This window comes from Azolla caroliniana, unplaced genomic scaffold (genome assembly GCF_043228905.1).
Source record: "Azolla caroliniana isolate FFs.n. ecotype wild unplaced genomic scaffold, voAzoCaro1.0.p SCAF_14, whole genome shotgun sequence".
Classification (NCBI taxonomy): domain Eukaryota; kingdom Viridiplantae; phylum Streptophyta; class Polypodiopsida; order Salviniales; family Salviniaceae; genus Azolla; species Azolla caroliniana.
The window spans coordinates 11446526-11453634 of NW_028230449.1; positions in this window are offsets into that span (position 1 = coordinate 11446526).

The window sequence follows — 7109 nt, forward strand, 5'->3', positions numbered from 1 at the left end:
GGATTACGACGGACTATTCGTAAAGCAGCATAGAGCGAACTCTATGACGGCCTCCGACTCCGCAAGCATCTCCAATCCGGAAGACGTGTGGTTCGTAGATTCCGGCACCTCACATCACATGAAATCCCACAAAGAGTGGTTTCGCGATTTACGAACACCAATTGGCCCGGCTTTATAGAGACGGGAGACGACACCACGCATCCCATTCGGCACATCGGCAATGTCCCATTCGGGAAAGAAGGCGAGCAAACTTGCATCAAGAATGTTTTGCACGTGCCCACAATAACAAAGAATTTGGTCTTGGTCGGTCAAATCGTGGAGCAAGGCATGCAAGTCCGCTTCACCAAAGAAGGATGCTTCATCGAGAAAGATGGTCGAGTCGTAGCTAAGGGGCGGAGAGAAGGCCGAATGTTCATCCTCGATTCGAACGAGGTGTGACGGGAACTCAACGCTCCTTATGCGCGACGCTCGGCCACAATCGAGCTTAGAATGATACACAGAAAACGGGAAATAAAACGCGACACAAAGAAGAGACGAGTACGCAGGATGTTTAACGTGGAAAACCCCAAACTAGGGGAAAAACCACGGCAGCCCATAGGCTGGAAACTATCACTATGTAAGAATATACAACAGTGAGTTCACTGAGGCAACGACCTCGTGCTCACAGATCTTCGCCACAGGCGGCGGTTACAACAAAGGCGACGACCTCTTTCTCTCTCTCTCTCTCTCTCTGTACACTGTTACGCACTCACTCTATTCTTGCACCAACAAGAATGACAACAACCAACAACAGTAACAACAGTTTGCCCTAAGTCATATTTATACTAATATGACTTTTCGGCTATTTACAAATATAGCCCTGATGGACTCTCAGAAACATATTTACGAATATGTCTCCTCATCCGGTCTTGACCGGGTCTGTATCATCCGGCTCTCCGTAGCCAGGTACTCCTCATCCGGTTCATACCGGGTCTGTATCATCCGGCTCTCCGTAGCCAAGTACTCCTCATCCGGTTCATACCGGGTCTGTACCATCCGGCTCTCCGTAGCCGGGGACTCCTCATCCGGTCTTCACCGGGCCTGTATCATCCGGCTTTCCGTAGCTAGGTACTCCTCATCCGGTTCATACCGGGTCTGCACCATCTGGCTCTCCGTAGCCGGGTACTCCTCATCCGGTTCATACCGGGTCTGCACCATCCGGCTCTCCGTAACCGGGTCCTCCTCATACGGTTCTGTTCTTCGGCACTGTTCTTCTCCCTTCCCATCCGGAGGGACCTGTCTCCCAACAAGGTGAAATCAGCAATGTACGCTAAAGGTCTAAAAAATGAGATGAACATCGAGTTGTGGCACAAAAGAATCGGCCACATCAACCTCCAACAGCTCCGAGCTATGCAAACAAAGGGAGTTGTCATCGGACTTCCGACATTCGAGTCGAAAAGAGTTGACCAAGTATGCGAAGCATGTCAACTCGGCAAACAACATCAACTCCCATTCCCGAAGGAGACCCATGCGAGCAAAGGCGTCCTCGACGTCGTACACTCGGATGTATGGGGACCGGCTCAAACACTGACGATCAGCGGATGCCGATACTACGTAACCTTCATCGACGACTACTTGTGCTACGCATGGATCTACCCGATGAAGAAGAAAAGTGAAGTGCTCTCCCACTTCCAAAAGCTCAAGCGTCAAGTAGAAAAAGAAACCGGTCGGCACATTCGATCGATGCCTACGATCGGATGGAGGAAAGGAGTACTTCTCCGACGAATTCACCTGCTACCTCCAAAGTGAAGGCATTTGTAGAGAATTCTCGTGCCGAGACACACCCCAACAAAATGGAGTCGCCGAAAGGAAGAATCGGCAAATACTTGAGGTAGCACATGCCATGATGCATGAGAAGCACATGCCTAATTTCCATTGGGCCGAAGCGGCATCCACGGCCCTCTATCTCATGAATCGATGCACCACCAATGGAGTCCATGAGCTAACTCCCTATGAGCTCCTCGTCGGAAGGAAGCCGATCCTGTCGCATCTCAAAGTGTTCGGAAGCATTGCAAATGTATGCATCCCGAACAAACAACGACAGAAGTGACAGGAACTAGACGCTCCGATGAACACCGCTCGGCCACAACCGAGCTTAGAATCAAACACAGAAAAACGGGGAATGAATACACACGACACAAAAGGAGAGAAGAGTACACAGGATGTTTAACGTGGAAAACCCTGAGAGGGAAAAACCACGGGAGTCCACAGACTCCAAACTATCGCTATATCACAATGCTTACAACAGTGAGCTCACGGAGGCAACGACCTCGCACTCATGATCTTCGCCACAGGTGGCGGTTACAACAGAGGCAACGACCTCTTTCTCTCTCACTCTCTCTCTCTCTCTCTTTGTACACAGTTACGCGCTCAAATCTTGCATAAACAAGAATGGCAACAACAACAATAACAACAACATAAGGAAAGAGTTTGCCCTAAGTCATATTTATACTAATATGACTTTTCGGCTATTTACAAATATAGCCCCGACGGACTCTCAGAAAACATATTTACGAATATGTCCCTTCATCCGGTGAGCACTCCTCACCGGGCCTGCATCATCCGGCCCTTGCCGGGCACTGGTCATTCGGTTCTCACCGGGTCTTCCGTAGTCGGGTACTCTTCATCCGGTTCTCACTGGGTCTTCACCATCCGGCTCTTGCCGAGTACTACTCATCCGGTTCTCACCGATTCTTCACCATCCGGCTCTTATCGAGAACTACTCATCCGGTTCTCACCGGGTCTTCCGTTGCCGGGTACTCTTCATCCGGTTCTCACCGGGTCTTCACCATCCGACTCTTGCCAGGTACTCTTCATCCGGTTTGCTCATCAGTACTGTTCTTCTCACTTCCCATCCGGAGGGACCTGTTTCTTAACAAACTCCCCCTTCACTCCGGCATGGGATATCTTACTAGTCTGATCCGCTTCCGGCATGCATCCAACTTGTCGGGTATCAGTACTTTGGTCAGCATATCTGACCCGTTCTCGGCCGTGTGGATCTTCGTCAGTGCAAACTCCTGGTCATCTACTCTTTCCCGGATCCAGTGATACCTTCACTGGATATGCTTTGTCCGGGAATGGTAGGCCGCATTGTTAGCAAGGTGGATGGCACTTTGACTGTCGCAATAGAGCCGGTATTCATCTTGCCGGATACCGAGCTCTTTGATGAAGTCCTTCATCCATAATATTTCCTTGCCGGCTTCCACAGCCGCCATGTACTCCGCCTCCGTGGTTGACAGCGCAACCGTCTTCTGCAGCCTCGACTACCACGAAACAGCTCCCCCTGCATATGTCATTACATACCCGGATGTAAACCGGCTAGTATCCACATCAGCCGACATGTCTGAATCGGTAAAACCGTCAAGTTGAAGTTTACCGAAGCCAAATCAAAGACACATATTTGGAGTGCCTTTCAAGTAACGGAGTATCCATTTGACCGCGTTCCAGTGCTCCTTGTCAGGATTGCTCATAAACCGGCTCACCACTCCGACTGCGTATCCTATATCCGGTCGAGTACACACCATTGCGTACATTAAGCTCCCGACGGCAGAGGCATATGGAACCTTCATCATATCCGCCTTCTCTGCTTTCGTCCTTGGGCTTTACTTACCGGATAACCTGCAGTTTGCCAGAAGTGTCGATCCGATCGGTTTCGCTTCTAGCATGTTGAACCGGTGAAGCACCTTTGTCACGTATTTCTCCTGTGACAACCACAATTGCTTCTTTGCCCGGTCCCGGATGATATGCATCCCCAGCATCTGTCTTGCCGGACCCAAGTATTTCATTGAGAAGGTCCGGTTGAGAGCCTTCTTCAGCATCCGTATTTTGGCTTGGTCCCGTCCGACGATCAACATGTCGTCCACGTATAGAAGGAGTATCAAGAAGTCGCCTCCTTCGAACTTCTTCACAAACACGCAGTGGTCGGCCTGCGTCTTGTGGTACCCTTGATCGGTCATGAATGAGTCGAACTTCCGGTACCATTGTCGGGGAGCCTGCTTCAGTCCGTACAGGCTCTTCTTCAACCGGCAAACCAGGTGCTCCTTCCCTTTCTCCACGAATCCTTCCGGTTGCTGCATGTAGATCTCCTCTTCGAGGTCACCGTGAAGAAATGTCGTCTTCACGTCCAGCTGCTCTAACTCGAGGTCCATGCTTGCCGCTATACTCAACACCGTCCGGATGGAGGTCATCTTTACTACCAGGGCAAATATCTCGTCGAAGTCTACGCGCTTCTTCTGCTGGAACCCCTTGAACACGATCTTGGCTTTGTATCTTGGGGGTTTGCCGGCATCTCCCGGTTTCAACTTGTACACCCACTTATTTCGGAGTTCCTGCTTTCCTTTCGGCAACTCCACCAATTCATATGTATGGTTCTCATGCAGGGAATCCATCTCATCCTGCATGGCACTTAACCATTTTCGGCTGTGGGTGTCATCCTTCGCTTCTTCGAAGCTTTCTGGTTCCCCCTCATCGGTTAGCAGCACATGCTCTGCATCCGGAAATCTCCGGGGGGCCCTTCTCTCTCTGAGAGGATATCTCCGTCTCTGGGCTTCGGTAACCAGCTCCTCCATTTGCCCTTCATCCGAATCCGATTCGGGGTCTTGGTCGGTTCCGGTTTCAGCTTCCTCTACTTCTTCTTCTGCCAGTTCGGTATCCTCACCGTAATCGGCTGGTTCCTCGAGTGCTAACCGGCCTCTTGCCGGTTGGGTCAGCTCATCGTAGAATCGATCCTTACCGATCGACTCGGAGTTCATTATCTTCTTCTCCGACTCCCAGTCGGCGAGCGTCTTGTCCTCCATGAAGATAATATCTCGACTCCGGAATACCTTCTTGTCGACCAGGTCCCACACTCGGTAGCCGAACTCATCGTCGCCGTAACCGAGGAATATGCATGGTCGGGTCTTTGGATCCAACTTTCCTCTCCGATCCTTAGCTACATGCACGTACGCGAGACACCCAAATACCTTCAGATGCCAATAGGACACTTCCTTATCGGTCCAGGCTCTCTGTGGCGTGTCTCCGTCCAAGGGTACTGAGGGTGATTTGTTTATCACATGTCGCCGTCGACAGTGCCTCAACCCAAAACTTCTTGGGTAGTTATGCATGCGCCAGCATACTCCGGACCCTCTCCATTATGGTCCGGTTCATCCTCTTGGCCAGCCCATTTAGTTCCGGCGTCTTTGGCACAGTAAATTTGAGCCGGATTCCCTTCGAGCGATAATACTCCTTGAACTGCCCTCGGTATTCGCCTCCGTTGTCTGCTCGAACCGCCTTCAGCTTCCGACCGGTTTCTCTTTCCACTCTCGCGTGGAGATCTTTGAAGACGGATAGCACCTGATCCTTCGTCTTCAACGGTGTGGCCCACAGCTTCCGGCTGTGGTCATCTATGAACGTCATGAAGTACTGCGATCCTGCATGTGACTTCGTGTCCACTTGACACGCATCAGTATGCACCAACTCCAGTGGTGCATTACGTCTCATCGGTGGCCTTGGTCGGAAGGAGGTCCGGTTTTGCTTACCGGCTAGACAATCAGTGCACTTCTCCAAGTGCACGTTCTTCACTGGAATGAGTTTGTCGTCTGCAAGCCTCTTCATCCCCTTCTCACTCATGTGACACAGCCTTTTGTGCCACAGCTCACCGGTAGTGTCGGATGCCACGTTCACTTCCTCCGGACATAACCAGGCATTCATCAGGTACAATCAGGCTCCCTTTGCTGAACTTCATAACACCGTGTAGCCTTCATCATCTAGCCGACCGGCTAATATCAGGTTCAGACGAACCTTCGGAACGTGTCGGACATCCTTCAGCAGCAGCTTGCATCCGGTTGGTGTTGTTAGCCACACGTCTCCTATGCCGACAATTCGGCATGTACCTTCATTCCCCATCCGGACACTGCCGTGATCACCGACTGAGTAGGATGAGAAGCATTTCCAGTCCGGGGTAAGGTGGAACGACGCTCCGGAGTCGACCACCCAGGTCATCTCGTCGCCGGCAAGGTTTATCTCACTCTCCTCGGTGATGAGCATCAACTCTTCTTCACTTGTTGCGATAGCTGTTGTCCCCTTCCGGTCCGTTCCCCTCCGGTCTTTACCGTTCCGGTCCGGTGTCCGCTTCGAATCGGTACCGTCGGTTTCCTTGTCTTTTCGGAAATGCCGACAGTTCTTTTGGAAGTGTCCCGGCTTGCCGCAATAGAAGCAAGTAGGCCTCTCCCTTGACTTTGACCGTGTCCCCGACTTTTCTCGATTCTAGGTTTCTTTGTCTTCCGCGTTCCGATTCGGTAATGAGCGCTTTGGAGTCAGAGCTCGTATCCTTATCTTTTCGACGCGCCTCCTCATCTAGCAAGCTCGACTTCACTCTTGCTAGGGATAACCATTTCCCTTCCGGCCCGGCATTGCCCAAGGTGACAACCAATGTCTCCTAGCTATCTGGGAGGGAACCGAGTAGGAGTAGTGCTAGTACCTCATCGGCAAGAGGTACTTCCAATGATGTTGCCTGGTGGATCAGCCCCTGGAAGGCATTCATGTGCTCCGCCATGCTGGAGCCATCTTGGTATCGGAGTCTTACTAGCTTTTGAAATACCGAAACCTGATTAACAACATTTTTGTTTTGAAACATAATGCCGACCTTCTCCCACAGCTCATGAGCCTTGCTCTCTTCATTGAAGTTGTTATATAGACTCATGTCGATGAAGCACCGTATGTACGTCGTTGTCTTAATGTGCATCACCTCCCATATCGTGGCATCGATTGTGTCCGGTCTCTTGTCCCCGAACTAAACCAGCAACCAAAGGTCTTTAACCACGAGCATGTCCCTCATCTTCGACTTCCACACCGAATAGTTGGAGCCGGTGAGCTTGAACATGCCTCCTCACGAATCGTCCATTTTTCTGTGTTGCTGCCTCGCTCTGATACCACTTTGACAAGAACTAGACGCTCCAATGAACACCGCTCGGCCACAACCAAGCTTAGAATCAAACACAGAAAAACGGGGAATGAATACACACGACACAAAAGGAGAGAAAAGTACATAGGATGTTTAACGTGGAAAACCCTGAGAGGGAAAAACCACAGGA